The sequence below is a fragment of the Solenopsis invicta genome, chromosome 2, assembly GCF_016802725.1.
Source record: "Solenopsis invicta isolate M01_SB chromosome 2, UNIL_Sinv_3.0, whole genome shotgun sequence".
In the NCBI taxonomy this organism is placed as follows: Eukaryota; Metazoa; Arthropoda; class Insecta; order Hymenoptera; family Formicidae; genus Solenopsis; species Solenopsis invicta.
Window position 1 is genome coordinate 2551692 of NC_052665.1, and position 26980 is coordinate 2578671.

Consider the following 26980-nt stretch of genomic DNA (forward strand, 5'->3'; position numbering starts at 1 on the left):
AGATATTTGCATTTTCTTTTTATTTACGAACAAATTAAAAGATTGTAAGAAAATTATCTATTCCGTCATTATAAGAAATGTGTCAATTATACGAATGATAATTTTACTTTCTATTACGATTTTAAAAATACCGAGCGCTTGACTTTTTGCTAATTAAATTTATTACGAAATGATTTTTGAACAAGTATATCTAGAATAAAATTTTCGAGAAAGTTTAGCGCAACAATTTAATATCGCAATAATAGCGAAATAGATGTGATTTGGACGGGGCGGAAATGGTTGCGGGGCATGTAGGATGATTTTATTTGAGAGTCTCTGATCCGTATAAAAGAGCTCGACTCTTCTGGCCGGGCACTGACCTGCATAGACGGGACGTGGTCCAGGCTTCTTATCAATTGTGTCATTATAAAGTTAACGATCTTGCTCGTAACAACGGTCGATCCGTTTTGAGAGACTCTATAATCTTACAGGGTCTTTGTCCGAGCGTACTCGGTTGTGACGTTCGATTTCCCGAGGGCCGGAAGTCACTATTGCCATTCAAAGACCTTCCTTCCCGGGTGCGGTGCTCCAAGGTGTAATCAATTTTAAATCGTCCGTAATCAGTGGCGCCCTTCACGAAGTTAAAGTTTGCCTCTACTCGCAAGGCGGTCCGAGTTTCTCGTAGCCGAGATTCGAGCCGTTCGCGACTTTTCAAATAACGGTGTTGCGAGTAAATGCGGTCTTTATTCGTTACTGTTATTGCTGTCGTTACTATTACACGAAATTTCACGAAATACTTAAAATCCTTTTAGCATTTCCTTCATGCGATTAAACTGTTGCCATCCAGCGATGTCAGTCGCGCAAAATATTACGCCATTCGTTTAATGGGATCAAATTGACTTCGCCATAACATTTACCGTAGCGCGACCGTAGTGTAGATCGAGAGTGAAATCGTGAACAGTGAGGTAGGTCGATTCTCGGTGCACACTCGACTGAACTGCAAGGTCTTTCCCGGGATTTGCAAAATCTTTCTCGAAGATTGCAACCGTAGTCACGTCGCTTTACAATAACAGCAGGCTTTCGCAAAAACGAAAACTCGAGTTTCTGCGGTTACGACCGTGAGAGACGACGCGATCTGGCCTGTTGCAAAGGCAAAGTAAACTGTTTTCGAAACTAAACGGCGCGACCCCCGGCGAAAGGATCCGGAATAGATCTGTTTCGCGTTTCGCAAATTCTCACAGTTGGCTCGAAGAGTTTGCTTTCCGCGTCTCTCCAATCAGCATCAACGCGACGGTAATTGCACGACAATTTTGTTAACAGCGAATCACGCGAACTTTTCGCATCAAGTGTCAATTTTATCGCTCCACCTCCTTGATGAGAGTCGATTTCAATTGTCCCTCGAAAGTAAGAGCTTACGAGAGAAGAGCCTCCGTTAATCGAGATAGAAACGATATTGAATCTTTGGCGGGAATATCTACTTGTAGTAATCGCTTATTATGAGCTATCTTAAGCGGAGAATCCGAGAATAGAGTTTTTCATGGAATATAAATCTCGTTGATTTTGACTGTTAATCGTTACTGTCGGCGATATTCTTAACTCGATTAAGTCAGAATTCCGTAGACGCTTCTTTCACAGAATAATTATTATTCAGTGTGGACTATACGTAAAGTAAAATGCATAAAGCGAATGGACGCGCGCGCGTAGCATCTTTTTAAAAAGATTTTCATCCATTTTGCAAAAATGACAAAAGGATCAACACACACGTCAACAGTGTATAAAGAGCAGAAGTTAAAAGCCAGAGGATAAAATATCAAAAGAAGGGGACACCATTAATATTGTATGAAGAGAGATTATTCAGCTAGCCTCTTAATATTAATAAACATCTCTCCTATCCTCGCTCTTTATCCCTTTGTCCTTCGGATTATCTCCTTTGTCCTTCGGATTATCTCCCCTCTTTTTTTTTATCCTTTAAACTTTATCCTTTATTCCTTAACGAACTTTCGACACGCGTTGCGCCGCCTGCGTTGATCTGCCTGGAAAATCCGAGAATAAAGAACAAGCAGCGAATTTCATTTTCCTCGAGTTTCTCGTTCCTCTGCCTTCAGAGCATGCAGAGAGTCTTGCAACTTGGGAATTTCAACAATCTGCCTTGCGCATCTTCCGGAACGCCACGATGGTGTCTATTTGACGGCCACGTTTTCGTCCCTGCATCCGTAAATTACATTTTGCGATGGTACCGCCGCGCGATTATGCGCGCCTGGTCCGACTTGGCTACAAAGGCATATTCGGCCGCTATGTCGCTCTTGCAGGAATCGAGTACACGCGACGACAAAGCGCATCGCATTGCGCGTCCTTGCTTACGTTTGCTGGCGTGCCTCGCGTTCGCTCAGGACACATGTCAGAACGGTAACATTCCGCAGATTCACGCGACGGATGAATACACCGTGTCATCCCTTCGTGAGAGGCGTCGAAACTGCTCCATAGCCACCTCGTGAGATTCCCATCTACTTGGAATCTACCGAACTCGTCGGGATTCGCTTTTCATGCTTTCACGTGCGCCTTCCCGACGCGCCGCGCTGCGTGTCGATCTTGAAAACTCGTAACGAGAGGCGAATTTACTTTGATGGGAGGAGTCGCTTTGATCGACTTGACGAGCGAGATACGAATCTTTAATTCGAATTTACGATTCGCGCAACGACTGATGAAAAGTCTCACGGTAGTGTCCATGTTAAGTCAAGAGTTTTCTCCAAGACACGCTTCGTGACACCAGGGATACGGTAAAAAGAGGTGCTCCGGCGCTAAGAGGACCAAAGTACCGAGATACTTATTTTGCATGCTAGAACTTGCGATGTAAAAAAAAAAGAAGTTGCTTCGACTTGTTGATAGGGCATCAGCGTACTTACTAAAACACGTTGCGTTAGACCGAGAAGCACCAAGTGTCAATCAACCAGACTTTACTCATATATTTATGTATATATAGTATATATATATTTTTTTTTTTCAAATATTTATAAAAAAGATTTAGAGCGGTTGTCAAGAAAGCGGGTGACTGTCCCAATTATGTGTCGTTTAAAATTAAAATAATTTTCATTACTCTTGTAAATTTAACGATCAAACATTTAAAAACGTTAATATTAATGTAAGCTGCAAATTATAATTTCAAAGAAGAAATATTGTATATTCAATAATCCGGTCGAATTTTTTAGAAAAATATTGAAAAATGTCTATGTATAAACCGCAATATTTTATGAACCAGCGTAATTAAATATACATTAATGTATGTTCTTGTGTGTTCAGTGTACTAAATTACAATCTAGCAAGTATCGCAATTACGAGAAATTACTAAAAAGGTATTTACAGAGCATATTAAAAAAAGTTATTAGAGCCAACTTTCCGCTTCTTTTACTAAATGTCAACAATTATCGAGAAATTGATTTTGCGCGCGCGCATATTACAGTAATTAAGAAAAATAATGTCAACATAATTTTTTGTAATTGTATTGTAGTAATACGTGTATGTCTGTAAAACATTCAATTTCGCAAATTTGACGTATAATTAAGACTCGGCATAATTGGGATCCTTATCTTATATTCATTTACAAGTTTTAATAGTTGAACTTTACGGGTAATGGATGGGGTAATAATTCGGAAACCGCACATTATCCTTTCCTCAAACATATGTACATTTCCGTCATATTATTCGAGATTCCTGTATCGTTGCTCTTTAGGACATGTAGTAATGGTACTAAGTTGTATATTTTGCAAGAGCACGTATCCACCGATATATTCCGTCGAATTAAATATTTAAGCAAGCGGAGTGCTGAATGTCTGAGCGCCGCATCTTTTTGCTGAATAAAAATGTATAGACTGTAAACGGGTGAAGTAGGTATCCCGCTACTTTAAGATTTTAGCTTGGTTTTGTCGTAAGTATACGTTACGATCACAATGAGAAGTAAGGGGAATATCGAACGAGCTTTCCATTTCTCTGGTTACATATATTCGTTAAACTGATAAATTCTGTCAGTATTTTTAAGCATGTTAAATTTTATAGTTGAACATCGGAAACGAAGGGTCGAAACGCAAATATGTAGGTCACTGAGGTTATCCAAACGTATGCTGAGGTTATCCAAGTCAGTCGCATTATTTGTTTCGATAATTATCACGAATGTCTTTTCGACGTCTTTTATAGACATGCGCGCTGTCTGGGATGAACAAGCCCTCGTGCTCAAGTCATTGCTCGCGTGCAGACGAGACTCGACGAGCGATCGCTCGTAAATAATTTCAGAAATATTGTTGACCGTAAAAATATTAGCGCAGACTATAAATATAATCGTAGCGCCTTAAAAGCACTCGTGGTGCTCGTTACGCAAATTTACGGGGTTAACGTTCGTTGACTGTCTTGTCTGCCGTTTTCCACTTTGATCTCAAATTATTGCGTCTCCAGTGAGCACGCGTGAACGTGGCTAATTGCACGCGCGTGTATGTGTGTGCTTGCACATATTTAAAAGCCCGGAAGATTACAGGATCCTTGGAATTAGACGCCACCAGCGCGACACAGGATACGGCACGATGTACCGCAGTCTCGCTCTGGCTTTGCGCACCGCATACTCAATCGTGAGAGCGAGGAGAGTTACGGGGCCCTCAGGAAAGTCCTCCTCTCCCGAACGGAGAAAAGAAATGACGAGGGAGAGACCCCGCGGGGATACGAGTGATTCTCCGCATGCGCGCCGAATGTTATCCACGAATCTTATCCGCCTGGTTGAGCGTGCGGTGTGACCACGATAAAGTGCCGCCCCGTGCACCGCGCATCACTCTCTCGGCATTATGAATTTATTCATAGCCGCGTGTGCACGAATGCGAGCGTATGGCGTATACGTACGCACGGACGACGCGACGGACGGTCGTCGGGAAGCGCGACCGACTGATCCACATGCGGTATCAATCACGAGACGCATTTGCAATTGAAATTATTCTCTCGGCTCGATCGACCTCTCCTCCCCCCCCCTCCCTTCTCCCGTCCCCTCGGCAAAAACTCAAATTTCGATCGGTCATCGCGCGCCGATAAAAATTAAATAGTTTGGTGTCGCGACGCGGCGCGAAGCGCATTCCTCGTCGGAATGCGAAACGCGCACGCGAAATGTGAATTTCATCTGTTTTTCAATTGGAGCCGCCCGCGCCGATATACATAGTCGAGTGATCATCGAATGAATTCGGTGTTCGCTAGGAATTATCGTCGCGGTGCCGCCGCGATTCGAGTACGGAGCGACTGGCTGTGGAACTCGCCGGAAGCTGCAAATTCGGCAAACGCGTCGCCTCCGACGGGAAATTCTTTCTCGTTGCGCTTTATCTGCGATTTATAAAGCAAACGGTGCACTCTTCTTCCACGCGCATCTGGCAGACCTGCGAGATTTCGCGAGATTTCGCTTCGTTTCGCTTCGCGAGCGTGCGCGGCGACACATGGTTTCTGTAATTTTCGCACAACTTGTTTTATTTTGGACGATTTCCGTTTCCCGTCTGCCTGACCGGCAGGATATTTCCCCAAGGCTGAGTTTTTACCCCGTAGGAGAGAACGGGGCTCGTTGTCACAGTTTTTCAATAGTAATTTGCAGAGAAAAGTGAACAAAGAAACGCGATTTTTAATCTCTCTATGCACGTTAAATTAAATTTGTGCAAAAATAATTGCGGTTTTTCTTTAACCGTCAACTTTGAAGCAGTGTATGTTATCTCAGCTTGGATTAACGTTTAACAATCGAAATAAGGACCTTTGGAAGTTGTTTTGCCGTAGGTCCGCCTCAGTAATAGTTCTCAATTGCTTGTCAATCGCAGAAAGACGCCCACGACCCTCCTCATCTTCAAAGCTCTCGTCTCCGTTACGAAATTTTTCAAACCAATGTTGAGCTGTACGTTTGTTGACGGTTCCCCGGCCAAATGCTTGATTGATATTGCGAGCAGTTTCCGCTACGTTACGTCCCATTTCGACTCGTACAACAATATTGCTCGAATTTGCTTTTTTCCTGTCTTTAATTTGACCGCCTGAAATAAACGAGAATTAACAGTGAAAATAACTATTAACATTAATAGTAGAGCGAATTTCTTGTTTTAAAATGGTACATTATTTGACATTGTTAAATAAAAATTTATTTCATAATAAGCATCAAAGTTAAAAATGACAAAAACTGCAATTATTTTTGCAATCTAGTAAATATACCTATACCCCTTAGGTAATAAAAAATGTATTACTCTTGAATTTATTATCGTACAAAGAAGTTATTTAATTTTAAATAAAGTTGAATGAAAATGTGACAATTAGCTCGAGGTTAATTGTCACACATGAAATTTTCTTGCGGTAACGACGATAATTTATATTAAATCCTAAAGCGGTTTGTCGGATAGATAAATCATATATTTTCACCGCTAACAGTTTTCAAAATAATGTCGGGCGGAGCTTTACTTCCATCCATCTTCCTTTTTTTTTGTACTATAATAATCTATGAAAAAGTAAAAAACAAATACAAAGAGTAGACGAAATAATGTGAACACCTGGAAAATACACTACTTATGTATTTTACTAATGAAAGGCCCCATTATTTCTCTTTAATACAGTCTTTTTTCCTGTTTGAAATAAGTTCGTGTATAATGCTCAAGTAGTTATCAGCGCAATTTATACCATTCTTCTAGCAGAATACGTTTTAAAAGATATGCTAAAGAGAATGCTTAAAAGATATTGGAGGAGAAAATGTTTTTTATTCTGCCCTTTAAAACCGCACAATGGTTTGATGATATTTGAGTGAGACAGTTACACTGATCAGGAAAAAATGATTAAAGTTTGGAAAATCAGAGAGCAAAAATGTACAAGTAATGTGACAAGCAAACTTCTTTCTCCAGCGTCACTTATATAATCAAATTGAAAAATGTTCTGCTGAAAAAATACAATATTCTATCGATAACTACTCATTTATATAACGTTTCAAACAATGATAATTTATATTGAAGACAAATAGTGGATCAAGTTTTTACCTTATTAAAAAAATAATGTATTTCCTAGGTGTTTACATTATTTTGTTTATCTTCTGTATATATGTAAATGCTTATAAAGATAATTTTTTAACATGATCTAAAAAAGTAAACATTTATTGTTGCTAATCCCGACTCATTTGAGTCAGTTTATTTCACGCCGTCTTTTTAATGAGAAAGATTAAATTCTGTAATTTTTGTACTTTTTACATGGTTAAACGTGTAATTTAATGTTGATATACGTGTAAGCGTGTAAAAAGTACAAAAATTACACGCATAAATTTAATTTAACGTATTAAAAAATATAAATGCGTAAAAAATAATTACACGTTTTACACACATGGATTTGCAGTATGCGTATTAATATTATATCAGCAATCTATAGTATAAAGAAGAGAATGGCCTGCCAAGTATTGATTGATTTACAAGCTTCTTGATATTTAATCTTAGATGACAAAACCGGCTCCGGTTTCCCCTACACATTTTTCTTTGTCGATTCGCGACACTCGTTCTCGCACGATAAATTATGAATGCAATAAAAATATCATGAATAATATTGCAAATTTGAAATAGAGAATAATTTCAGACAGCCAAATAATTCTATCGGTACGCATAGTTGATTTCAATGACTTTTATACACGTTTCATCGATCCCTTGAAAACACGTAGCTCGGTGGACACTAATTAAATCAGTAGAACACGTAATTCGATATAGATAATGGATATACGAACAGCGAAAATGCTTTAGGGAAGCGTGAATAATTTATTTTCGCGCACTTATAAAGATGTTATCTGGGAGAACTGAAAATGTAAAATATCGAACGGTGAAATTGCGCTCGATTATTCGATGGTGATTACAGCGCGCGCCGACTCTTCGGAGCCCGACAGTTTCCACTTGGATGAAAACACCGCCGAGGGTCCTGTTGAAATGAAAAACGCGTTCGGAAGGAATATCTACTTATCGTTTAACTGGAACGGGAAGATCTGCGGCCGACAGTGACGAATTTCGTCGTCGAATATTAATCCCCTTCGACTTATCGGCGCGCGGCTATTTTCCGCACCGGGAGTCGGGCGGGCGGTCTCATTACCTCTGAAATATCGATACCAGACGCACGCGGCCGCCCACTGTAATCGAGGCTTTTCCGCAAGGAAGCGTAGAGAAAAAAAAAGAAGAGGTAGAAAAATACCGGAAAAGACGCGTAGAAGCGAAGCGCATTAATGGATGCCTCGAAGCGTCGCGACGCTCACGCCTGCGGCGAACACGTCGCGGATGAATAATAGCTCGCCTAATCGACACTCGCCCAGTCATTTTTCGTTTATTCATACACACGTCCGCTCTTCGCGAAAACAGCGTCTGGTTTATTCTCCTCCGGGATAGCCCAAATAGGTCCGTAGCTTCTAAACATCTATCGGCCGTGCTTTACAATGCATGCTTGACAAATAACGTTTACCATATTTCGCAGCGCGGATGCATTTTGCATCCCGTGATGTTTTTCATGAATAACTTTTGTGCCATATATATATATATATATATATATATATATATATATATATATATAAATGATGGGAGCTGCTTAGAAACATGATAAATTTCTTCCCCAACTCTACGTTTGATGTCCTGCGAGATATTAAAAAAAAAGAGAGAGAAAAATCAATTTCGTGAAATATCGAAGGAGAAATTAAATCAGCGCCACGTACGGCACAAAATATATCTCGCCCGTGTCGCCCGGGCCATTAATTGATCATTCGCGGGGAGCAAGAACGCCGATTTTCTATGTTAGGAGATTGCCTGCCTGCATGCTTGCTGCATGCACTCGCGCCCGTCTACCGATTGGCTGGTGGCTCCGTCACGCTTTAACACGATCGGAATTATTCATGTCACGTAGCTCGCGCTTTATACGGTATTGACTGCATGGTTCCCCGTCACATTGAATAAAAAAGAGCAACGATCGAAAAAAGAAACAATACGAGCGCAAAAGTCGTGTCTTTAAGCACCCCGGAGCTCTGTAAACTCGCCAAGCCCGAACACCGTCACGCTGCACCGCATGCAGCGAGACGTAAAAAAGAAAAATTAGCATTATTAGATACACGTAATATCTATACAATTATTATTTTGAAAAGAGAGAGATTAAGGCAATATCGCAGCAGATCCGATCCAATTGACAAAGACACACGGTCGTCAAATGACTAACAATTCGCGAAGCGCAAATATCGATACGAGCTCGTTACACGATATGTATTCGCCGAAATCCGTTGTTTAATCGTCGCGTTATTTATTGCGAACGAGCAGATCCGATGATCATGTTGTCACAGCGACAAATCGCTCGCCCCGATAGCCTTGAAATCGCCAGTTTATGCCGGATATTTCATGCCGAATCGTTTCGTACAATATCGCGCCGCTTTAAAACGATTGTTTTAACGTCGATTTTTTTTTTTTATCCGTCCATTCCGTCGACGAGCTTTACCCGTCGCTCGCATTACGATCCGGGAGGCGCATTAGCCGACGTCCGCAATGAGTTATTTAATGTTAGGCATTGTAACGTTAATGCTGAACGCTGCAACACGTAGCAAGAAACACAATAGCTTCCCTCGGGAACGAGATTGTTCGCGCTGACTATGAAAAGGGATTACACGTTATATTTCGAAACTCTGGAATTCGCGTAGCGCATCTTCCGCGCGCGCATCAGCTAATTGCGACATATTTAGGTGTGCAAGATGTGCCGGAATCATCGCATTCTCTTTCGCAATTCTCCGCAAGTTTCTCTAATTTAAAATGGCGGCCGTTTCAGAATCGAGACGTCTCACCTATCGAGGTAACGGTGCCTTATTGGCGAGCGAGTGCAAATTAAAAGAGTTTTATAGAATTAAGCGTCGAATATTGTTGAATAACAAACTTTCTCGCGCGATTAATCTCGAGCGAACTTGGGCTTAATAGAAATTTATTAGTTTCACTTAACAAAGAAAATTTAATTATTATTTTAATGACCGAGCGAGCTTTCGACGCCGAATAACGCACGTACAAATTTTTATTTGGGAACGCTAAATTCGCTCGGCGAATTCTATATATTTGTCAAAGAATTCGTAACTAGAAGGAAGTGCCGGCGCTCTTGGGGCAGTTTCTATAGGTGTAGAGTGAACAAGCGGTTCTAACAAAGTTTTCGAGGATAAACTCAGCAGTGTGAGAAATTCCACGACGAAATACTGCCGTACGCGCTGCCACGTTGACTTCTTCGGCCACTTCTATCCGCTTGACACACGGCATTCACGCAGACGACATACCAATTGGGAAATAGGAATTTTATTAGAAGAAAAAAAGGACAAATTATGCGTGAAAGAGGCTACTTGTATTCCGAACAAAAAAATTACAATAATTCTTCGTAAATATTCTAATATACACTTCCGCTGGAAAGTTTCAACACCCACTTGGGATTTTCTCGCATTTCATGAAAAGTTAAATATAAGAAAAGTCTTTAAAAATTTTTGAAAAAAATTGATGCGAATCAAGCACATTATAACGAACTTTTTTCTTTTCTTTTTTTCAGTAAACTTTTTAGTTTTACAGTTAAATATTTTACAAGTTTTTACGTAAGAAGTTCAAAATTGATTGCAAGAGATCATTGCACCAATTTTTTTAAGGAAATATTTTAAAGCTTAAAGTCTTTAAAAAAAAAAAATTTTTTTTTGTTAATTTTTATTTGATGTTTCATCCAGCGAAATTAAAAAATTGTCAGTTTTCAATTTTATTTAGGAACAAAATGTTGTACGAAACTAAAGGACAGATTCAAAGTTCCACTTTTCTTCCTTAAAATGCGATATTCAGCGTATAATGTCTTTAATATATTTTCATTGCAATTACAGTATCTCTATAATAGTGCATCATTGTTAACGAATATATCGTATGAACCTATTGATACAATCGTGTTACATAAACTTCACTTTTGGGAAGATAATATTCTACTGGTGAAAACAATCTACACAGGCTGAAATGAACGAATCGATTAAATGGACTCGTGATCATTTCAATAAAGAATGATTTTCAGTATTGTCGCGCAAATGCATGAATCATTGGCTGAAAATTATCGTATTTGAATCGCCATGCGCAAGTACAGTGAGACAAATGCGTGAAAAAGCGATTTTCGAACGTTTTTGTTCATCCATAATACAGTAATTGCCTTTGCCCATACGGTCATCGAAGCGTTTATTCGGCCGTTTTTTCGACTCGTTTTTTTTTTGACGCAATGATTAATTGGTTTGGATTGGCAGAGTCGTCAACAAAAAACATCACACACTTCAAATTTCGCGCATGAGAGGTTGTCTGGGGGAAACAGAAAAGAATGTATTCTTTTCATCTCGAACAATATTGTCCCACAGATTGAAGTTTGTCTTCTGTCGCGAATCCCTCTTCTATTACTCAAATTACTGTCGACTCCGTGTTCCCTCGCGTTTTCTAGCTCAAGCATTTTTCTGCCATAATAATGTTCCCTCGTATCCACGACTCTCTAACACTCCGTGAGAAACGTTACGCAATTCTCGCCGGCATTTAATTCCACCGCGACCTTCCGCCTTCCGTGTCTCTTAAAACTTTAGTTTTAATTAAAGTTTGTTCTATCTGTTACTCGCTTGTTTGAATCATTGCGGACTTACTTTCATTTCCGCTCCGTCGTCGGTTGCTAAACTCTTTTTTTTTTTTATCGGTACGCACACCTTTTTTTCCGTCACGTACATGCGAGTCCTAATTCTTTCCATGTCCCTCGAAATTTGGCTAGAAAATTGGCTTTGCGAAATACATTTGAATGGCTGTGAATCAAATTATATAATTTCCGTCAGGCGTATTTTGGTGTAGCCTCCGTCACTTGGTCGGTATTAATCTCATTCAACGCGTATTTCTCAATATTTACCAAAAATATTTTTATCATGTTGTGGAACAGGCTATTATTCGTGATTGTATTTGCTCGCACGATTCTATGTTAAACATTGATTCCGACCCGACGGCGATAGCGCCCCCCCTCTTTTCACAGAATTGTATTTTACAGTATTTTACAGAAACGAAAGATCAGTCTACAAAATTATAAAACGAACTTAAAATATTCGACGCACACAGATATACATTTGAAAATGCGTTTTTTTTAAAGGTGTATGGGTCTCAAATCTTAAAACATTGCCAAAAATATAAAAATTTTATAGATTATTCCAGTAATCCGTTTGAATATTTGTGTAAAATTTGACATTTCACTTATTGGTTTAAAGGTTATTTAATTTTTTGTTTATACTGTTGATTCTTATATAAAATCGCGTTTCGCAGTATTTATTTACAATTTTGATGGGAAAATAGCATTACCAATTAAATCAAAATTTGTACAAATACTAATAAATATTTCTGTAAAAATTTATTTACACTTACTTATTTGTTTAAAAGTTATTTATTTAAAATTGCAGTAAAATGTAGTAATTTTCGCTGCAAAAACTGCTATAAATTAAATTTTTTGTTGTTTTCTTTCTTGTAGCTAGTTTCAGGACCAAAATTCGGGCATTTGCGACCAAATTTTTTTCTTATTACTTAGAAAGAAAAGGAATAAGCATAGAGGAACCTTGTGTTTTCAAATTTTGACAACTTTTAGCTCGTACTATATAGCCAAAACATTTTTAAAGCAAAAACATTGTAAACACGGGTAAGCGCAGATTGTACGACAGAATTTACATGCAGAATGCGATGTGTCTCTTCTGTCGAGTTAACTGGCGAAATTTCGTGTACATATATCCTTTGCAAAATGATACAATCTCGCATTAGAAATACCAAGATAAACGTCCTGGTGACTGGATATATATTTACAGAAACTTATTATTATTTATCTCAAATGCTTTTTTTTATTTCAACAAAAAGTCATTTATAATTAATAACAATAAGCCTTTGTGTAAATGCCCGGTTGTAAGAACTTGTTCGGAGAGGATAATTATTTCATTATTTCAGTTATGAGATAATGGCATAATTAATATCAGCGAGGCACCATAACTAAATAAAAACACAGCCACTTCTACTCAACGTAATGTCATGTTGTGTGCCGCGTATAAAGATCCTCTTCGTTTTTACAGATATACCTCTTCGCTGGTACAAAATAGTGGCATTTGTCGAAGCGACGGGGAAGCAAAAAAAAAAGAAGGGAAATGTATGAGCGCGATAATCGTCGACAATTACCGCCAATGTGGCAGCTAGTGCATGCAGCAAGAATTACGTACGGCCGATAGGCCGTCGCATTTATAAACGCCGAGTAGTGTGTAATGAAAAAGGAGGGTGGGAGGTCGCGTTCGTTTGCAGACAGGTGGGACGGGGGACACGGCGAGCGGAAAAGAGCGCCCAAAATGAACCATGAAATTAACGAATGGGGGCCCGAACTCATATCCGCGCGTCCCATTTTGCCGGCCAATTAATTATTTAAAGCGCCCGCGCCTGAAAACCCAACGCGGTTCTGTTGATACTCATATTAGCGCTTGCAAGATGGATGATAGAATAACCCGCGTCCCCTCACCTCCCCGCTCGAGACCGCTCTTCGCGAATGCGAGCCTCGCGCTCATCCGGAGGTGTATGCACAGCCGAGCGATATGCAGGATGCCCCAGGCTCCCTCGTACGTTTTCTTTCTTTTACGGATTTTCTGGTTCCGTGACCAGATTCTATAACTTGGAATCGCTTTTAGATTCGCAAAGAAAAGAAGAAATGCGTAGATTGGGCGTACTTTTACGCTTTTTGCGCAAATATTATTTTAATGTTACATTGCGCGCGTCAAACCCTTCGAAATACGATTGAATTATATTCTCGGTAGAGAGAGAAAGAGAGAGAGAGAGAAATATATTTCTTATCTATGAAAATTCAGAAGCCTCAACTGGTTCTCTTCAATAGCTCTCTTTAACGATTTAAATACGCTAGAAACATCTGTTAGTTAGAGGAAAAACAATCACATTTTTTTATTTTTTAATATCATCGTTTTGTACAAACTCCTGGTTACTCTGCGATAACGGGACTATTTGTTCGGGCACTCGTAAGTGAAAGGAAATCCGTGGGAATGTGATACTAGGCAGAATTAATGGAAATGACGGATTTCAGCGTAATAACCGACAGCTTTGACCGCCATTAGGTTTGCTACTCTCAGCTACATTGAAGACGTTCAAGTATTGAACGCTGTTTCAACATTGTGCGCTTCCGTATTTGCTGTATTAGTCTAATTGACGCATATCTAAAGATATTATATTCGTTCTCGAATTACATATAATTCATGGTTATCTAGAAATGATATATTTTAATTAAACATTTTTAAAAAGGTGGAAGTATTTATGACAGCAAATGTGTGCGCTTGTATGTGTGTGATTATTCATATAATATGTTAAAATTTTTTTAATTATCTGGTCGTGTTATTATTTGCAAATTGTTAAATCTGCTCTAAAATCTAGTACAGATATGTGTTTAGTTATATATATATATATATATATATATATATATATATATAAAATTTTGATTTATACAATATATGTAATTTTAATAACGAAACATGTATCTTTTTTTTTAAACACAGATTTAACATATCATTTGCTTTGTAATAAATAATAACACGACCAATTAATTAGGAAAATTGAAAATTATCGTATGCAAATATGATTGCGAATAGTATTCCATCGCGGGTTACATTAAATCCAATATTATCACGCAACTGAAATATATAACATCTATGTTACTTGCAAATAGTGCGTATGACTGTACACTCAATGAACCGCACCTACGGTATCATATCTCTGATTGAATGGAATATTAATTTGCTTTATTATGCGCACGTGGCTACAATTAGATTTCCAGACACGGATACATCATTATTAATGTTGGACCGACGTCTCGCAAAATAGATAAATTAGACAGCCTTTGATACACCTAACTGTGCCTATTGCTTTCGAATCACGACGTCGCTATACGCACAGGCGCAACCCGGAAAGGAGCAAATCGAATGATGCAAGTTACGTCCTTATCGGAATACGCAAACGTCCGTCGAAATACAGAGCGAGCGTTACTTGCGATCGTTCTGAATTCGCTGCGGTCCAGTGTCGTTGGACACGCGTGCGAACTCGATCACTTGGAACGGTAGTTGCCAACATTGGCTACTCTACAAACGACAAGTTTCGAAACTTCTATGTGAACGCTCGCGTAACGGTGGTTGTTAACTCGGGGCAATAATAAGTCAAAAAAATAACGGGGCTGTGCGAACTGGAACGCAACCGAGGTCGCTTTTTGCGGGCCGCGGAAATGTATGCAGCGCGTGAAAACGGGCGCGCGCGAGAAAAATGCAGATGGCGCGGGGAAAAAAAACCACCGCGCGAGGGTAGATCGGGGGCGAAGGAAGAGGGAGCTCGCGCTGCAGCGACATGCAGATATCGTCGGTAATCCAGTGGGAAATGAAATAGAGAGCCGGTAATTAGAATATTCAATATTCGCGAACGCACGGGAGCGAGCCGTGAGCGCGCGCGAGCGTAATACGTTCCCATGCCTGTTTGTACTTACGCGCTTCGCGTACATATGTCAATAAAGATCATTCACCCGCGGGGTGAAATATGCTCTGAATATCGGAGGAATTGCATTTGATTCACGTTAGATCGACGCGATGGCGGGGCCGTCGCGTCGTTAAATGAATGAAATTGATGAATCGCGAAGGAAAGTCGATCGAATCCGGAAACATATTTTTGCACGATGGATGGGACTTTGCTCTGACGGCGTTGCTCACTGCTTAATTCGAACGCACGGGCTGCACAGTTGTCACGTAGTCGCAGCACTACGTAATGCATCCAATAAACGAAGGTTTACGTTTTACCTGCGTGAGATGTGCACGTTGAGAAAAAAAAAGAGTTAACTTGACTAAATTTTCCAATTTGATTAAATTTTTTGAATTTAAGCATTTATGTATTTAAGTTCAATATATAAATTACTTGGACGGAAGAAATTTAATCAATATGTAGGAATGTCAAAAGGATCAAAGCCAAGCACAAGTTCCAAATCAATGGATGTAAATTATTGTAAATAATCGATTAACATTTAGTATGTCATTTATTCAAATTTTTAATAGCGAGACTAGTTTTAATTATACGATCTTTATCAATTATCTATAAAACTAAATTAAAACACGAATATACACGAATATGCACGAATAGCAAGATTTTGCTCAAGTATTTAAATATTTAGCTGGATACAAATCTGAAACTAATTTTATTGCACTATCAAAATAATTATGGCGGATGTTTAGGCATGATGAGCATTATTGCAAAAAAATTGTGACATTCTAATAATCAGTTCAAGAGTCCACTAATAATTATTTGGATAACTTAACAAAATTATTTTTAGATCTGTGTATCCAGCTTAATTTTTAGATACTTTAGCAAAAACATTTTTTCCCTGTACATATTAGTCACGATGTAACATTAGACGCAATTGTAAAAATATATATTATGAAATTAACATTAATTATGGAGCAATTTAAACGGTTGACAATTTTACCAATTACACAGTCAGAACTATCTTTTTAAAGAGTCCAAGAAGATGCACTTATTTTGTCTTATTTTTTCTTCTATCGGTGGTCAGCATGGCAGATTGTCCGAACATAATGGATAAAAGTGCGTTAGAACGGCATCAAATGTATCTTCTTGCTCGTTAGTACGCAATTTACGGCTCAAATTATAATACAGTGCGTTAGAGTTGTATCTATTACATAAGGTCTCTGGTTAAAATATTCTGTGACTCATCTGTTACATGATGTGTCACCGTTAATGGTTTAAAATTTAATCAAGTTGAAAAATCTAATCAAATTAACAACTTTTTTCTCAATGTATAATATAATACTTGCGAAAAGAACAAAAAAAATGTGTTTGTAAGAACTGTTGTTGAAGGTTCAGTCATAAAAGCTGAGGAGACGTTATTTTGCGAAGCGCTTTTATTAAAATAACTACATTAATAAATAGTATTACGCACACGTTCGTGTGCGTAAATCTGCAATTTGAAAAGCAGTAGCGACATTGCTAATTGACAATGCTACGATGACGCGCTTCGTTACCATCCATTTGGCGGATGGAAAGGTATCTCGGACTTTGAGTTAGTAGCTTGATGGTCACGATGACCTAAGCGTTATTCCCGTTTACGGAGCAGTCGTTAATTACATTTAACGTCCCCATCACCGAACCGTCGCATCACGTAACATGGAGGATACCGTTGGAACATAAATTAACTAATCGAGCGCGCCCGGTCATGACGTTCTCCAAGTTCTAATCTAGCATCAGGCTTAAATGACGAACCAAGAGATTTGCTGCTATACTCGTGATCGGAGTACTTATGACGAATTATCGCGAAATAAAAGCCAAATTTTCGGCCGCGTAACTGGGTCATGCTACTTTCTTCAAATAGCATCGCGTTCATTGTGCGAAAACGTTTAGAAAAGAAAAAAACAGTCTAAGTTATTTAATTTTCAATTTAAAATGCAAACTGGATTAGATCTAGAACACGAAATTCTGATTATTAATTTGATTATTAATTATTGGAACTTTCGCTTCGTATCGAGCTCCTCGCATTCATTCTTAACGTCCTAAATTATATTCCACCGCGAGGAGTTGTTTTATTCAAAGATCGTTGAAAGTTTTATTAATTGATTCTTACCGTTGACGGATTACGAGATTAGATAATTACGTTGTTTAATTAGGATTGAAATTGAAGCTCGAGACAAATTCTAACTAATGTACGAAAAAAGGATACGATAGTTACAGGTCGCTGGCGGAAATGTAAGGTGATAAAAGAGGAACTGTAATTGGGGATCGTTTGGTTGGCCGACGAAGCCGTTCCCCACTGAAAACGCGAATCTTTTCGATTACCGGATTTTCGGCATTGTTCCGCTCGCCTTTGTTCGTACGAGCGTTTTTCCGGAGTTTCGCCAATTTAAAGTTTCTGCGGTCTCATCCGCGATGCCTGCCATTTCTTGCCCTTCAGTTTTCCACACTTTTCTTTCTTTCTTTCATCACATTCACAACTATTTTTCATTCTCTCACTCGGCACCTCATTATCCTGCGCCATTCATCTCGCCCTTTTTTCCTTCGTCTTTTCCTTATATTTACTACGCTGCTACTAACAACATACCTCTTGGTTCTTTTGATCACACGATTCATTGCGTAATACCACCGCTTTCTTCTCATTCAACATCTCTCTGATACAAATTCTACAAGTGACTTTTGTCACATCACGATTTATTAATCAGGCGTGTACATCGTTTGTTTGATTTTTTTTTTTTTTTTTTTTTTTTTTTATCAAATTTAGATGTGATATTTTTCCAACAAAACCAAATTGCGTTTATGTGCGTGTGTGTGTGTGTGTGTGTGTGTGTGTGTGCACGAGCATTTCGGTAAATGTCGGAGAACAACGACCGTGCATAAGCATGCAGCGCTTGTAAGTTTTAAGAAAGTTCGATCTTCGACGATACAATCCTGCAATTAGGTCGATTGTCGTGTAACTAAAGTTCGACGACAACGACGACGACGATTGTTGTCGCGATTTCTCGTCGACCGATGCCAAATCCCGGGGCTGAAACAGGTCGTTTCGCGGTTGTTACACGTTAGTTTAGGGAGTAAGGGTCGATTAGCCCGGCAGAAGTCAGAGCTAAGAGCATAAAGCACACTCCTGAGCCCTGGTTTGGCCGATTGCCCGCGTCTTCATCCCTTCGGACACCCGTCGTCTGCCCGATTTCCTCTCTCTTCCTCTCTCCCTCCCGCTGACTCCTCTCTCCCTCCCGCTGACTCCCTCCTCTTTCTCGTCGTGGTACAATTCTCCGGGGAGCCGAAAGCTACGGCGCCGCGTTTAAACGGAAGGGACGTGACGTTAAATGGGTACACCTAATACCCACGAGTCTGAATTATACGACAGTCCTTACCGCTCATTTGGTATTCCGCGAGGATAATTTCACCTGAATCCATTAGGCGCTCGCGGACGGATGGACGGAAGGACGAGCGGTGTTAGATCTCCTTCTCGTGTTTCGGAGACATGCAAACGCACGCTGTCGTCGAGCAGAGAAAACCGAAGAAAGAGAGAAGGAGGGAGAAAGAGGTAGACTCATTACACGTCCAGGTCACATTCTTTAGGGATGGCCCGTCCGTCTTGAGGAATAAACGCCTGATGCGCGTAACTGCATTTCGTCGCATTTCGTCAACTCATCTCGTCGACTCTCCGGCACTTTCTTCCGGCAACGAGAATCTTACCTCGTCGCAATATTTTAACGTTAGACAAAAGAAAGTTCAATTCGCGAGTATCACGCTATCTTTTCCACGGATTTAGGCATTTATTTAGCTAGGTTATTTTTTAACATCTGCGCTGATCGGAGGATATATCCGATATATGAACAATATGCTGATAATTAACACGAATTGAAAATATTTTTAAACGAGATAGCAGCACGCGAAAAGCTGGATCGTATCTTAATAGAAGAGCCAAGGGAGAGAGAGAGAGAGGCATTAAAATATTTTGGTCCGCGGATGCTTCTGACAGAGGTACGCGTAAAAACGGAAAATGCTGTTTCGAACATACGTACGCATATATCCCATTGAATAAAGTTGACGGATTAGATTATAGCAGAAGTAAAATGTAACATATTTAATCATTCACGCGAAGCTCGCGGAGGTTAAAACGAGGTTAAAGCTCGCATAAAAATAAATTTCTTTTAATTTCTTTCTTCCTGACGGCTACCGTAATTAACTACTAAATGATATGTTTTAACATAACGGCTTTGCGAAAAATGCATTTCCACGATCTCATTATATCCAGCCGGTATCCATTTCCTCGAAAAAAACATTATAGCGATTGTAATCCTGAAATTCATTATTAAGCTCAAAGTATAATATAATCCATTGGCGTAACGGAATTCATTAATATTTCTAGCACAGCCGTCTCGCGTCGCGAAACGAGACGGCGACGACGGCGCGGTGGAACAAAGCGTCCAATATCATTCTTTTGATATCCAGAACGGATGGAAGTTTTACAAGCGACACGTATCGCGTATCTCGGTGATCCAAACGTCGGGCGACAAAACCATTAGCTTCCCTCGGAAGGAAGCTTTCGAGAGAAAGTAATAAAGCGCCGGAGCTTGTTTCGTCCCTCTTATAACTATCCGAGAGCATTTCGGCAGCTTTCGCTCAAGGGGGCAGTAATTCGTTTCCGCTCTTATCTCCACGCGATCGTCTCCCTGGCGGCGCGGCGGCGTCAACAGGTATCCGACGAGGCTGCGCACGTTTTTCACCGTGCACTTCACGTGCGTGTGGTTCGCCGAGCTTCACCGGAGCAGAGGGATGGGGGTGGAGGAAGGGGTGGCACAAAGGGGGACAGATTCATTCGCGCATCGCTACAATTCACTCGGCGACGCGGCGGTGAGTGGCATTTTATTTGAGAACGAAGTGAATTCCCGGGCGATGCCAAATAAGCTGTTTCCCGCGCTCGATACAGCTTAGCCCTCCCTACCTTCCTTCCTCCCCTTTCTTCGTTTCGTCCTCCAAATACGGCTGTGTGCACGGCACCGACAGATAAACAGCAGAAAAGCCCGGCTTTCTATTGAAGAGCCGCCCAATTGAAACGGCGGTGCCTGCAGGCTCTCGTCGGTCGAGAGACGCAAGTGGGAAGATAACTTTTCGCGATCTACTTCTGGTCTTCCGCTCCCGCGAGGCCAAATGCGTATTAAACGAAAATCCGTAAGCGAATCCTCTCTCTGGACGGTCTGTGCGAAGAACGAACGAACGAACGTGAGCGTCAACTCTTATCTCTGCTCTCTACAGGACGAAGTGGCGCAATTAAGGCAGGACTGTACTGAAAAATCTGTCAAGCATGATCCGTAACTTTTGTCCGCTTTTGCTGCGTTAAACTGAAAGAATAAGTTTGATAATTCTGAAGGTTAGAACATCTCGAATCTTTTATAAAGCCAAGTAGGCGTTTAAGTTATGAACAAAATTTATATGTATATGTATACATATATGTAAATATTCAATATATATATTTTATTCAAGTCTTTCATGACTGAAGATCGTGGTCTCTTCACTTGCATGCTCATGCATGCTTCATGGCGACTGTCTTGGCAAAGGTGCTCTTAGTGGTTTGCCATTGCCATCAGGATGCGCGAGAAATGGTAATCAATTAAATATCTGATGTTTTGAGTGGATTTGAAAACTAGATCTTTGACATGGTGAGCAGACGCCCAATTCTTACGCCACGATCATCACAGACACGCACACACCAAGAAAAATTGATTTAATTTTGATAAGTTCGATCGATTAAATTTATCGAAACGTAACAACTTAATTCTATTATGAATTTCTTCTACTTATCAATTATAGTATAATATTATTGAATATTATATATGACTTAAATTTGATTTCTTCTCTTTGATTCCTCCTTGTTTCCTCTTGCTAATTACGCGAAATTCATCTTTTATTCGGTCTTATTTTCATCTTCATGGTACGATCCATTACCAACGCGAATAAACAGTATTATCCGATGAACGAGGGATTAATTCAGCTGGTCAAGCGCTCGTATAGGTTACTGAATATCTACATTACATTGCGAATATCTACATTACATTACGTACGTTGCCCTGTTTAACAAGCAAGGTAGAACTTTGTTGAACACCACGCTATTCGAAATATGCGAGATAAATATAAAATACTGTTTTATATATTATATATATGTATAATGTGTACATAGCTCCATATTTTTAAAGATGTGGCAATACATTACGCTGTGAATATCTATATTATGTTACATCGCTTTATTTCGTAGCAAAGTAAAGCTGCGTTGAAGGCCATGCTATTCGAAATATGCGCGAGATAAATATAAAATAGTCTTTTTTATATAAAGTATGGCTTTATATTTTTAAAGTCCAGATGCGTCCAACATCCGTGTTAAAAGTATATCGTCCACATCAGATTACGCTTTAAAATTAGCATGTCTAAATCATCAAATTGAAGAGAAACACAAAAATATATAAATTATAATATAGTATAAACAATATAAATCTTTCAGTTACACTGAAATAGTATTTTCTTCTCATATTCCTTACAGCAACAAAGATTTCGTTTATACCGTAACGTATTAGCTGCAGTTATTACACTTTCACGTTCTTTCAAGCTCGCATTGTACGTACCTACCGTAACAATAATTTTACGTTGGAGTCTTAAAGCAGGAGATTGCTGGAGTACCACGAGGATGTCTTGCAACGATAAAGAGAATTATACCGTAAGAGTTGAAACGACGTATTTCTTTAACTTTACATCGAGGATCGCGTGGCATTCTCGCATTCGTTTAAACGTACGGAAATAAAAGTGCCTTTGCTTCGCACCGAGTTTTTCTTACTTTCAAATCGTGTATTGCTAAATGGTTATAACTATTAATCGCTTAACAATGCACTCTAAAATTTAAAAAAAGAGAAACAAAGTTCTAAAACTTTATCACAGTTGTAGATCATACGGTATTTTCTCTTCGATATAAAATATAATTGTCATTAAATTGTTATAGTAATTAAGAATGTGTTGGCTCTACAATACCAGCTAAAAATTTTTGAAACTAAAAAACTGCTGACTCTCTTCTCTTAGATTTATTCTTTTTGTTTTTTTATATTTGACGATAAAAAAATTTTGTTCGTGAATATCTGAATTTTGAAACCAGCTGCAAAGAAAACAATGAAAAATTGAGCTTAATGACTGTAGTAGCTTATGCAGCGAAAATAATTTTATTTTGCTGCAGTTGGATAAATAACCTTTGAATAAATGCATCCAAACGAACTTTGCACAAGTATTTATTAGAATTTTATTAATATATGTAAAAAGATTTGATTTTTAATTTGTAATACTACTCCTTCATCAAATTTGCAAATGAATACTACAAAGCGCGATTTTACATAAGAATCAAGAGCGAACAAAAAATTATTGCAAAAATAAGACAAATCTCAATTCAATAAGAGAATTATGTTGAAATTTTATTACGAATATTTAAATAATAATATAATCTATGTCATAGTAAAACAATCTATGAAATTAAAAAATTTTTTGTAATACTTTGAGAAGTGTCATATACATCCTTAAATCTACTTGTTTAGTTTTGTCAAGTTTATAAGATTGTACGTAAGCAATAAATACCATCATTGTTTAATGGATATTATATTGAATTTTGCGAGTATTAATTAACTTTCATATTATAGCGTAATTGAAACTGATTGAAATAGAGACGCAATCGTCTCCATCTTTAAAGTGTCGCGCACGTTATTGGCAATAGATTAATGAGACGTCCGGCAGTCGATCAATTTCTCCAATACGATGGGTAACCACGCCTCCATCGAACTGTCACTTCCCTCTCGATCATTTCAGATGTATGTATTTCTGTCTGTGTTGAAGACGCGGACAGATATTGAGAACGTTTCAGAAATCAAAGAAGGTTGATTTGTTCCAGCGAATAAAATAAGAGCTTATGGAAAGTGGGATGATAGCAAGGCGGAGAGAATGTATGTGTGTAAGAATGAGAGAGAGAGAGAGAGAGAGAAATCTGCAATATCGGAATCACCGCGAGAGATTGTGGCGAACCGCGGGAAATAGAGTACGCCAATGAAGAAGAATGGCCACCAAATTCCCGACAGGTTCTTTATTACTTCTTCGCGGTAGGTTCCTGCTTCGGGGTTAGTGGAAGGAAAAAACGAAAGGCAAGCCGCAAACGAATTTCTTCCGTCAAACGGCGCGAAATCTCCTCTAGGAACCGTCTGTCGTCGTCTGAAATGCCACGAGATGAATGAGAGACTCGGACGGAAGGGGGAGAGAGGATGGGCCATTGCTAAATGCTTTTTAAAAACCTTCATCAGTCAGTTAAGTTGTGCACGAGCACGCATTTTCAAACGAACTGGAAACGTGCACGCGACAAGAAATTAATTAACTCGCTCTCTCTTCTTGGCTCTCTATCACGGATGTATTTAATCACGGAAAAATAAAATCAAGTTTTTTTATATTACGAGGAACATTTTATATATATATCAAAAGGATGCGGGATGGCATCTTATGTCAAGTTTATTTGTGTGTATATTTTTTTTCCATTTGCATTTGATTGATTTATATTGTATAAAATCAATTGTTTTCGAAAATGTTTTGAATATTTTGAAAGCATTTGCATGTGCATTACAAATTTAAAGCATACACATACCTTCTACTTAAATATTTTTCATGCTGCTACTTGAAATAGATCGATAAATATTTGTCGAACATTCCAATCGGGATATCGAAAAATTTGAAATTACTTCTATGCGATTTCTATACATGTTGTATACACTCGTGTTTACACAAACGATTTCCCTCATAGTATATAAACCGGGTCAACCGTGTACGAAACAAACAGATCGTTTTCTATTTCGATGCTTCGCGTAAAAAAGGATTCATGCTGATTTATGTTTTTAGAAAAACGTGTTTTCAAACAAAATATAAAATAGCAATTACTTTTATTGTCGGAACCTTAATGTAACTTTTGTGGTTCGTTGCATGCGTTTAGAAATTAGATTTAATTTGTTGGCGGACAGACCATTTTTATTACAAACAACAGTTATTACGCGTTAATATGCATCACATTTACGTAAGTACGGATAATACTTTACTTATACAGATTGCGTGTAGAGGAACAGCGCAATTCCCGCGTGGATATTATACTGTTACGGCCATTTTCGTGCCTCTTTGGCTTCTCTGTTAATGTACATGCGACGACAGTACGTATTCTTCTTTTCTTGATCGTATTACCTCATGTCTTCGCCCTGCGGTGGGACCAGCCGGCGTGAATCAATAGAAGCCAACACCGAGAGAAGTCGTATCTTGAAACGAGAAGGTGGCAAGCAACTATCGACTTTAACATGGAGCAAAGTCGCATTTAATTACACGGAGACAATATCATCTCTGCTAGGAACTCTTTAGCTCCCCTTTCTTTTTGCTGTCGGTTTAAATAGTCCCTCACCGATACAAATTCTAGATTCGTCATATATCTAGATAGCGTGCCGCGCCATCATTTTTCCACGCTAATTATTCATATGTCATCTCGTACTTTTTGCATTTGTAGTCACGTTGACGGACATTTACTTGGGTACATTTTGTAGCGCGAACATCATACGAACATAAAGCTTTATGTGTTGAGACAACGCGACTGACGTATTGATCCACATGGTGCCTCATTTAAATGAAGTGAAACATGCACGGAATCGAAGATTTATGAATCCGAGGGATGAAGTATTTGTCGCATGATTCATTCTGTAAATCGGTCGAGCGTTCTCTTCAGCTTTAATTCATCTTCGCAGGCACCGTTCTGAATAAAATACAATTCCGCTGTGTCTTTTGTAACTTTTCGATTGAATTAAGTCGGATCCAGGCCGAGTAAACGAGCGCGAACAAACACGAAGGAACAATTGGCTTCAGTGAGCAAATTGTTCATTCCCGTTTGTTCACGCTCGTTTGCTCAGCCTAAATCTGACTTTAGAAGTAAAAGATATTTCGGTGAGAAACGATTGAAAAAAAGAATCAATATTATTCTGGATGCACTTAACCTTTATGCGCCCGTATGACTCTCGTTAAAATGTGTCGCCATTCTGCATGGATCGCAATCTCACCAATGGCATCTTCATACTTATATCAGTGTAATTTTGCAAATGCACTTATGCCTCGATACGGCACCCTCAATTAGAATTAAAAAATCTATTAATCTCTCGTATTAAAAAAAAACTCACCCTCCATGCATCGTTTTCTGCGGTACAAGTTTTTTTTTCTGTTTTGATTCCATTATTTTTCTACACGACAGTTATTTCAACAAAGTAATCGTAGAACTATTATAAGTTTCTTCTACGACAAATGACTTTATAATTGGAGGACTGATAATATGATTATTCACGTGAGATAAAACCAACATTTTTTTAAATGAAAGAAGGTTTCTATGAGAGTCTTTTGTATATTTTTAAGAATATTACATTTTCAATTTAGTCTAAAACGAGATGTAATGCTAAATACTGTTGATGATCTTTCTTAATTGTTCGAGCGAAGCTAATTATTGTTTTATATCGATTAACAGTGTACCAACTCTTCCAATTAATAGTCGGTTATTAATAATATTTGAGCAACGTGCCGGACAGATTAGCGGGAAGTATTTAAAGCGATACGTTATTTCGTTTTGATGCAGGATTATTCAGTTAGTCAAATTATTCTATCAGATTTGCATATTATCGGTTTATGTACCATTTCATTGCGCATTACCTCTAACAAATGTAAAAATATTAAAATCTACAGAGTTGCATTATTAAATCATGCATTAATCATGACACGATGCGAAAAAGATCTCTTTTATGATGTGATATTTTGTGTATAGAACGTGAGAGGGAAATATACACGTAATTAATTATAATAAATAAATAAACACTTCAACTTTAACAATGTATGGAAACGTATCGTTCTGTGGCAGTCATTTGTTTCTCTGTGACGTAGACACAGCCGATGCGCAATATGCAAATAATAATCTTCAATGTCCCAATTCCATCAAATTAATGCCAGTGCAGTGAACTATAGGAAATTAAGCCCCCAAAATTGTTTACGTGTGAAAATAACAAATTTCTTTTTATTTTTGCAACTGACGTGAAACCGATGTCGAGTCTTGGATGTAGATAAAGAACAGCAAGTTATCATTTGATATTACAAAATAATCTATTGTTATTGTTTTGCTGAAAATTCAACTTGATACAGATCTGAAAACAATTTTATTGGACCATCAAAATAATTTTTTTTTTTTTTTTATGTAGGACACTTCAAATTGATTGACAGAACGTGGCAAACTTTCTGCGGCTTTGCTTCATCACACACGAGTGTTTTACATAAGTGTTTTGCTAGTCCAACAAAATTATTTTCAAATCTAGTTAAATTTTTAGGTACTCGAGTAGAACCGTTCTTTC

The 26980-nt window shown here is 38.6% G+C and overlaps 1 protein-coding gene across 1 annotated transcript in view; it reads left to right on the forward strand.

The window, feature by feature from the left end:
• Window positions 1-26980, forward strand: part of LOC105196465 (slit homolog 3 protein) — a 241387-nt gene that overhangs the window by 140194 nt on the left and 74213 nt on the right.